Source organism: Marmota marmota, unplaced genomic scaffold (genome assembly GCF_001458135.2).
Source record: "Marmota marmota marmota unplaced genomic scaffold, marMar, whole genome shotgun sequence".
NCBI lineage: Eukaryota > Metazoa > Chordata > Mammalia > Rodentia > Sciuridae > Marmota > Marmota marmota.
In genome coordinates this window covers 51,487,015-51,496,911 of record NW_025999977.1, presented here as the reverse complement: position 1 = coordinate 51,496,911, position 9,897 = coordinate 51,487,015, and positions in this window count along the sequence as shown.

The following is a 9,897-nucleotide window of genomic DNA, read 5'->3' as shown; positions in this document are numbered from 1 at the left end:
TTAAACAGTACCAACATGGAAAGATCCTTCCTGAGGCTCTCTGAGTGTCACACTCCACTGTCACCAGGTCTTCCACCCACCTCCATCCTTGTCACTGAACTTATCCTCCATTTCTAAAATTTCATCATAAATGGACAAGTCAGTAGGGAACCATTGTAGATTATTATCTTGGCCTTTAGCTTAATTATCTTGAGATTTATGTATCAATCATTATATATCAGCTCTGTAGATATCCATTTTCTCTTCCTCTTCACCTGTTCAATGGTATCCCATGGTATGTATGTACTACTGAGTGATAATCACTCATCTGTTCAAGGTCATCTGGGATGATTCTATCTTTTGGAAATTACAAATAAAGTTGCTATGAATATTTGTTGTAAAGTTCTTGGTAAACCAAACTTTCTTCCTCTGGGATAAATTCAAGAGAGTACAATTACTGGGTTGAATGGTAGTTGCTTTACTAGTTTTATTAAGAAGCACCAAACTGTTTCCACCGTGACTGTACCATTTTACATCCCTATAAGAAATGCACATTTGAGAATATGATTTACTTTTTGTATAATATATAATGTTTAACTTGAAATTCTTTATATCTATATTTTTCCTTATGGCTTATGAGCATCCAATTGCCACAGCAACATTTGTTTAAAAAGTTATTCTTCAGTTTTGTTTTTCTTAAAAATTTGTTTTTGTACAAATCATTTCTTTATTGTTGTATTGTTATGAATCTGTTTTTGTTTTCTCTATCCCATTCTATTGTTCTAATAGATAAAACCATCTGATATCCAATAGTTTTCATTAGCATATGAGGAGGTAACTCTTTAAACCACTAGACTGTTGCTCCCACTTCAATCTTTCTTTTCAAATTATTTTAGCTAGTTTAGTTCTTTAGGCTCTCCATAAAAATTTTAGAATAATATTGTTTATGTAATCCCCAACGCACTTGCTACTTTGGGAGGAATTGCACTAAGCAGTATGTAATTTAGGGAAAATTAACACCATCGCTGCTTTGGGTCTTCCAGTCCAAGATGCAATGTCCCACCACTCATGGGCGTTCCTTAAGCAGCTTTGTATACATTTCAGCATTAAAATTTTATAATGTTTTGTTAGATTTCTAGTGAAATATTTCATTTTCTGTTTTTTTATGAATGGCATTGGGTTTTTAAAATTCATTTTTATGGGTGCATTGCACTGATACCTGAGAGTGGGATTCATTATGCCATTCTCTTGTGCATGTACAAGATAGATCAGTGTACTTCTCCTGCACCCTCCCTTTATGCCCTCTCTACCTCCCCACCATCTTCTCCTTCTACTCTACAGACCTCCCTTCTATCATTATTATTATTGCTATTTTCACTAGTGGGTTGCAATTGTACATGGATTCACTGTGGTGTATTAGTTCATGGACGCAGCTTGATTTGATAGATATTGTTCCTGTTTCCCTTGCTTTCCCTTCCTCTCTCCCTCACGGTATCCCTCTATTCTGTTGGTCCACCTGATTTCCGAGATACTTTATCTTATTCTCTCTCTCTCTCTCTCTCTCTCTCTCTATCTATCTCTCTCTCTCTTTCTCTTTCTCTTTCTCTCTCTTCTCTGAAGTCTGCCTATGAAAGAAAATATTGCCTGCTTAACTTTAACTTTCTGAGTCTGGATTATTTTATTTAGCATACTGTTCTCCAGTTCCATTCATTACCAGAAGATTCCATGATTTCATTCTTCTTTATGGCTGAGTAAGACTCCATTGTGTGTGTGTGTGTATCTCACCTTTTCTTTATCTGTTCTTCCATTGACAGGCACTAAGCCGGTTCCGCTATGGATACCGGTAGGCATGTATCACGAGAGGATGCCAGTTTCATCCAGCTTTTGAATAAATAGCAAGAAGTGGGATGGATGAGTCTCCTGTTTCTAGTCTTTTGAGGACACTCCACACTGCTTTCCAAACTGCTTGAACTAATTTGCAGTCCCACCAACGTGGCATTGTGTTTTAACAGGATCCATGGGTTCACTCAGCACATAGAAATGCAAACTGTAGTGTGCTCATTTTTATCCCACAATTTGCTGCATCACTAATTAGTTCTGGCTTTTGGTAGATTCCTTGGGATTTTCTGGGTTAACCATGACATTATCAATAAACAGGAATAAATTTACTTTTGTAAATTTCTCATTGTCTTTCTAATTTCCTTTTCCTTCATTATTGCACTGGTTAAGAAAGAGTTGTGAGCATGGTTGTCCTCAGCTAGTTCTCAATTTTAAGGATCTTTCACCGCCACTCATAATGATATCTGGAGGATTTTTGTAGATTATCCTTTTATGACTTTGAAGAAATTGCTCTCTATTCCTGGTTTTTGAGATATTTTTATTAAAATAATGTTATTTTTGCTGAATTATTTTTAAGCATTTTATGATGACACAGTCATGTGATGTTTGTTAGGCCATGGATATTGTCCATTATGATGATTGTGTTGTAATGTAGTGTTGAACAGCCTTGAATTTTTGGGATAGACCCACCTGGTGATGACGGTCATTCTTTTGTATATTGCTGGGTTTTATTTCACATTATTTTGTTCAGGATGTTCACATCCATATTCATGAGCAATATCAATCTGTGGCTTTTTTGTGCACTCTGTGGTTTTAGTGCTTTTAGTGTAATACCTCCTAAAAAGAGTTGTGGAATATTCTCTCCTCCTCTATTTCCTAGAAAAGCTTGCATAGAAATGATATTAATTTTTCTTTAACCATTTGTCAGTATTCTCTAGTGAAACCATATGGGCATGGAAATGTATTTTTCAGATTTTTTAATTAACATTTTAATTGCTTTGATTAATAGAGTCCCTATATTTAGTTTGTCTAATTCATTTTGGTGAAGTTTCAGTAGCTTCGAGTTTTCAAAGAATTACTCAAGTTCTTTTAAGTTGTTGAACACATGAGCATGAAATTGCTTGTATAATTCTCTTTCTAATTGTTAAGGAATTTAAAGTCAAAGTCCTTATTGCACTTCTCATCTAAGTAATTGATGCATGTCTTCCTTTTGTTATTTTCATTTGATTTTTAGAAGTTTACCAATTTTATTGATTTTCTTAAACATGTTTCATTGATATTCTCTGCTTTTCCTTGCTTTCAAGGAAAAATGTTTGGTCTGTGCTTTCTGATTTATCAACTGATACTATCTTTTTACTTTGTGTTAATTTTGCTCTTTTGTTCTAGTGGTTTTTTTAAATTTTTTGTTGTTGTTGTAGATGGACACAATACCTTTATTTTATTTATTTATTGTTATGTGATGCTGACGATAGAATCCTGTGCCTCATACTTACTGGCAAAGTGCTCTGAGCCACAACCCCAGCGCTTATTCTAGTTTTTGTTTTTTTTTAAGACAGAAACATAGGTGATTGATTTGTGGCCTCCTGTCCTTCATCATGGAAGCAGTTATTGCTGTCAGTTTCCCTTTGAGCAAAGCACTGCTTCTGCTGCGTCCCAATATAGTGTATATCTGTCATTTTCCTCCTCTATGTGTTTCTTTTCAAATTTGGGGGATGAGACGTGTTATTTCCTACATGTTTAGAGATCCCTCTTGGTATTTTGTTATTGTTTGCATGTTTCAAATTATCAGATTTAGGTAACACACTTGATATAATTTTAATTATATGAGATTTGTTAAGGCTGGTTTCATGCCCATGGTCCATCTTGGTAAGTGCTCCATGGAGATCCAAAAAAGCAAAACAACAACAACAAACCCACTGTGTATTCTGCTGTCATAGGATGCAGCTGGTTTGACATGTGTTAGCTCTCTTCTTATTAGATGGGTTTTAGATATTACAGTTCCTTGCCTATTTTCTAATCACTGTTATAATGAGAGAATTGGCAAATTCAACTCTTATTCTGAATATCTTCTCTCATCTCTGTAAGCTTCTGTGTCATGAATTTTGCAGGTCTGTTCTTTGTACACATTTAGAATTATGCCATTGGCTGTTCTTCCTTATCTTCATGTAGTGCCTGATTTAAATATTTCACTGTACTACCTTGATTCAGCCTGATAATCTCTTCCTTGTGTTCTAGGATCTAATTGCAATGCCAGTTTAGTTTCAGACATCACGAGGTGTTATGTTAGTAGACTTGGTTAGTCTTATCCCGTTGGGATTCATGCTGGTCTTCACTGGTACTGCCTGAAGGATGGAATGGGTTTCTTTATCGCGGGGTAGGGCGAGTTGGATGCTTTACTACTGCCACTTGGCATCTGGCTCTTCTGCTGCCTCTGCGCAGGTAAAGAAAATCTCAGTCCAGTGAGGACAAGAAGCATCCACGGCCCCATGTTTCCTGCTGTAGCTGGTCTTCTATGCAGGCTCTGCCCTTTGGCTTTGGTAACTGTGGGCAGAAAAGGGGAAACTCTGGCCATGTGGGTGAGGGGAGTGCCTCCCTTGTTTCTGACTCTTGTGGTGCTGTGAGGGGGACTAATGATTGAAATAATGAGCTTAGATAGCAGCTACTGTCACAGGTAAGGAAATGGCAGTGGTGGGGGAAGGTCCTCTGGTAGGTAGAAGGACACAGCACGTGAAGCCCAGCTTCTGTTCCGGTCCTGGGGTTCTGCTCTGACTCTCCTGTATTTACTGACTGTTAAGTTTTGCTTTATCAGTTGCCTTGTTTGCAGTGTTTAAAATCATGCTCAGTGAGATGGAGCAAAAACCAGTGCATCTAGGCCTTCCTATCAGAATCCCAGCTCATTCAGAAGAGCTCTGGTATCTGTTTCTCTTATATCACTGATTAGTTTTTAAAACTACCCTCAATTTATTGGTGTTATCTATAATCCCATGAGCCTCATGAAGACAGAATGTTTGTTTCATCTTTCTCTCATCAAATGCTTTGTCCACCCTTTATAGGGAGGAGATGTTAATGTGAAATGAAAGGTGAAAGGATTAATCATGCATAGTTTATTTCTTTAGAAAATAATCCAGATTTTACTTGTAGACTTGTGATATGTTCAACTTCTCAGTGTTACAGCTCAGTAAATGTAAGATGCTTGGAATGGTCAGTATGGTTAGACTTATACCTATGTATTTGTATAGGAGCCATTTAAACTACCCAGAAAAATTTTGAAGTAACTTTGTTTTCTTTTTATTTTCAAGGCAATGGTTCTAGAGATTTCTATGATTCGATAGAACTATCAATATAAATGTGTGTGCTGATCAGAAATATTCTAGTCATTTTCTGTATTTTTAAGTATTTTTTTGTAATTTTCTGTTCTTCAGTGACATGAGGGGAAAGCTGAGGGGGTGAACTAGATGATCTGTTTCCTTTCAGCTTTGTGATTGTTTTTCTTCTCAGCAAATGGTTCATAATCCAACCTTTGGATCACTCTCTTAATCTAGCAAATATCATTGTACTCAACAAAATCCTGTCTTCTGCAGTTTGCTAAGTCAAGGAGGAGATGGGAGTTGGTTAACAGGAAAATGAAAACAACACAGTTATTTGATATACATCCATCTCTAAAGCAAATATCACCAAATGAGAAATTCTAACTTGGTGAATCCTCTGCTTTTTAAAATTTTGTTTGTGAATTTTGATACCAAATATTTGCAACCCAATTTAGAGTGAAGAAACACAACATAATCTGCCTCTAACAAAAAGAAATGTTTTTCCAATTGTTGTTCCATCTAGTCACATTGTTCCTTCCATAAGGAGTCTGTTAAAACTCTCTTCTTATTATCCTTCAGGGTTTTAATATGTACTAAATTCCCACGGTGCATTATTAGACCTTATATTTGTGGACATGCTTTATGTGTTGGGACTTGAGAAAAAGTAGAGAAAATAAGTCTAGATATAAAAATGCACATGGAATTTTACAAGAGGGATTGGCACCTGCTGCAAGGATACAACCATCCCGCATCCAGGCTATCTCTCAACGAGGTTTCATAATCAAGGTTCTTTCCAAAGTGCCATCCACTTTCAGCTTTCCCCAGGAGGTTCAGAATAATGTGCAAGTGGATCATTGAAAACAGAAAGTACCAGACTTCAAAGAGTTCCTCCAAAGTCCTTCAAACTACAAACTTGCAACGATTTTTATGACATTTCAAAATGACTTTTCATCCTGAAACTATTATTTAAAGATGTAACTTGAGTCAAATAAACTATAGGTTGAATTTCTAGGAGAGGAACATTTTGTTTTGTTTAGTTGTACCCATTTGGTTTCTTAAAATAGTTTTATTTAATACATATTGCAAAGAACATAAATATGTTTGTGTTTGTGTGTGTGTGTGTGTGTGTGTATTTAAATCTAAGTCATGGTATGGAAACTCTTTGCTTCATTGACTATAATTACATAAATTATCCATCAATTAAAATTTAATTTTACTTGTTTCCATAAAGCACAATTGCTTATTGACTTTTCAGGAAAAAAAAAGGCACAATTATTAACTGATTTTACTGTGAGATTAACCAACCTAGGTGTTGGATATCCCACAATTGATTCAAATGCCTCAATTGATTCAAATGCTCTTTGGTCTGGGATATTATTTCCATATAAAGAGGTATTGACTGAGAAGAAGGTTCAAAAATAACTACAAGGAAGAAAATGAAAGAAAATATGTTTTGAAAATACAACAGCCATAATAGAACAAAGTTGATTCCTACACCCCCTGAGTCCAGTTTATAGTAACAGGGAATCACTATCCCTGCTCAACCAAATCGAACGTGGGCGTACTTGGGCAGAACATGAGCACAACTTTGGCTCATGTCCATGTGACTCAAAGAAGCTGGGGATAATATAGATTTCCCTTTAGGATGTCAGAAACTTTGAGAGGGGTGAAAGAGAGCTTTGTGATTTTATGGCTGCTTTATTTGCAAAATATGTTTTGTTTTTTCTTCTTTTTCCAATTTTCCCTCTACTTTCTCCTAAATCAGCATCCCTTAAGATGGAAATGATATTCAAAACCATAGCAGGGGGAACTGAGGCAATTCTGATGAAAGCTTATACAGAAAGACTGTATATTGTGAAACACGGATGCCCAGACAGACCCAGTACCTGACAGATTCATGGTCTCAGGCCTGCAAGTTGAAGACCTGCAGCCTGCACACACAGCAGTGGAAATCTGGCAGAACTTGGCCATTCACATCCTGAATGAAAAGAGCAAATATTTCTGAGTTCCTCAAAATAATCTGACCTTATGTCATAGTCCAGGGGATATTGCACATATCAGATGGCATCCTGTCTTATGATTCTGTCTCAGTTTCATGGATCCCTTTTAGTTCCAATTTGCACTTGGTCCACTGTTAGTTACTTGAGATTTATACAATATTTGCAGGAACCACCTGCAAAGAGATAAAATGTCCCTATACATTACCATTTTAAAACACTAATGACACCTTAAAATTCTCACTAAGTAAAATCAGTATGTAGCAGCATGGGAGAAAGAACATCCGTAGTCACAAGTTGGGGATTCAACCCACTTCAGATAAAAAAAATATTGGAATTTTTTTTCAGAAAATGTTAGATTGTTGACATGCACAAAGTGGTTGTGTCCATATTGAACATGTAGAGACCTTTCTTCTTGTCACTATTCTCTGAAAAATACAGTATCACAAATATCTCCATAGCATTCACAATTCGCTGGAAATTGTGGGTAATCTGGTAAGGATTTAAGGTATATGAGAAGCTGGCATAGGTTATATGCAATTGCTTCACTATTTTATATGATGGGAAAGAGCCCCCACAGATTTTGGTATCCATGAGGGTTCCTGGAACTAATTTCACCCAGATACAGAGGGACAAATATGTTGTGTGATAACAACCTCTGTGAGGTTGGACAAGAAATTTTTACCGCTGGGGTCCTTAGTGTCCTCATTTGGAAATTTTAATTCTCGAAGCTTCTTAGGGGGTTTAAGCCAGATGACCCACCAGAACTGACTAAGGCAGTCCCTGGCCCAAAGCCACCACGCTTCTGCCTGTCTCCTTCTTTTCCTTTCCATTCACTCGTGTACCCTTGGACCACCATATCTGCTCTCATGTTGATGGATCAAAATGTTAGCAGGCTTGTGGGTGGGGAAGGGAAGAGGCATGGAGGTAGGAAAGACGGTGGAATGAGATGGACCTCATTCCCCTAAGTACATGTATGAAGACACAAATGGTGAAACTCTACTTTGTGGACAACCAGAGATATGAAAAATTGTGCTCTATATGTGTAATATGAATTGTAATGCATTCTGCTGTCATATATACAAATTAGAATAAATTTTAAAAAGAAGAAAAAAATGTTAGCTGGCTTGTCTCAGCAAGGAGACTTGTCTCAGCAGGAGATTGAACAAAAGATTAAAATAAATAAGAGTCTTCTACATTTCTTCATCTTTGGCAGAGTCCATTGCAATAGATTGTTCCATCAAATAATCACTGCATTCAATAAATTGTCTAATGCACGAAGATAAAAAACTGTCAACTTGTTCAGGACATCAAAGACCACCAAGTGATGCCAGGCTGTAGACCAATTTCTCATTATATCAGTGAAATAACTTTTCTAATATAATTATGCACTCAAAAAATCAAGTTGGCCTGAAAATCAGAGTGCATTTTATTCTAATATTTTGAGGGCCACAATGTGTATCTAAATGAGAGAAGAAAGCTCATATATTTAGAAAAATTACTTTGTTCCATGCATGGTAGGAAGATTGTAACTGGGTATGACAGACCAGAGGAACTCAGTCAGAAAGCAATAGAGTAATTCATTCGAGATCCATAAAAATGTTTGTCAATATGACATTTCCTTTGAATAAATAGAAAGTGGCACAACCTCTCTACTTCTGTATTTTCTCAATAGAAAAACATCAATGTGTAATTCTGGATACATTATTTTCTATGTGCAAGTAATTTTTAAATCTTACCTTTTCAACTTTATTGAGTTTTTAAGTATAGCTATATATTTTATGTGTTGAATATGCAAAACTGAATATACCAATTTTAATAAGTATATCTTAAAAGCTTTTATCAAGGAAAAGCTTTAATCAAAATATATTTATCAAATCATATTTGTAAAGCAACCACAGCTTAGAATAAATATTACAAATTGAGTCTGTTAAAATTAGCATATTTTGTACCAAATAGGGGGAATACATTTTAACTTGTTATTAATTATATCATAAATAATTTATACACCAATGTGGCTGTTGGGACCCCTTAATTATGTTCCTAAATAATTGAATTCAGATTTCTCCAGAGTTTGAATGCATCTTTTAAAAACAATGAGAGCATATGTATTTTTCTTTCTTAGTGGTACAAAAAATAATGATATATGTTAAGTTTAATGGTGTCTTAGATTTGATGAAATTTGACATTCCCTAAATTAAAACTCAAAGGGACTATAGGAATAAGTTCAATTATTAACCATATTCAATATGTGGACATATAAAGTTAAAGTGAATTAAAGCAGTTTGAATAAGATCACAGAATTCAGGGGGATCCAACATGGCGGCGAGAGGGGAGGCAGCGCTTTCAGTACCTCCGCAACAACGGGGTCAGAGAGACGCATGGATACGCTTAGATTCGACCTGCTGAGAAACTCCTAGCAAAATTCCACTAAAGAGAGACCGGCCGGGAATCGGTAGGAATTTTGGAGGTGACAGTTTGCACTAGACGAGTGAATCTCCGCCACGCAGTGCAGAGGTCCAGACCTGCCAGCCGCTGCCCACGCGACTCGGCGACTGTCTGCTGCCTGTGGCCCCCGCGTCAGGGCGGATAGCCTCCGAGGCGCAGCTCAGCAGGAGAGGTGCAGGGACTCTAGGAAGAGGTCTCTCGTCAAGCCTTCATGAAATAGCGAACTGGGAGCTGAAACCAACCAGAGACAGACCAGTCCCACCCCTCCCTTCGGACACTCCGGCAAGGAGCCTGGGGCCCGCCATAGCACAGAGGTGACATCCACC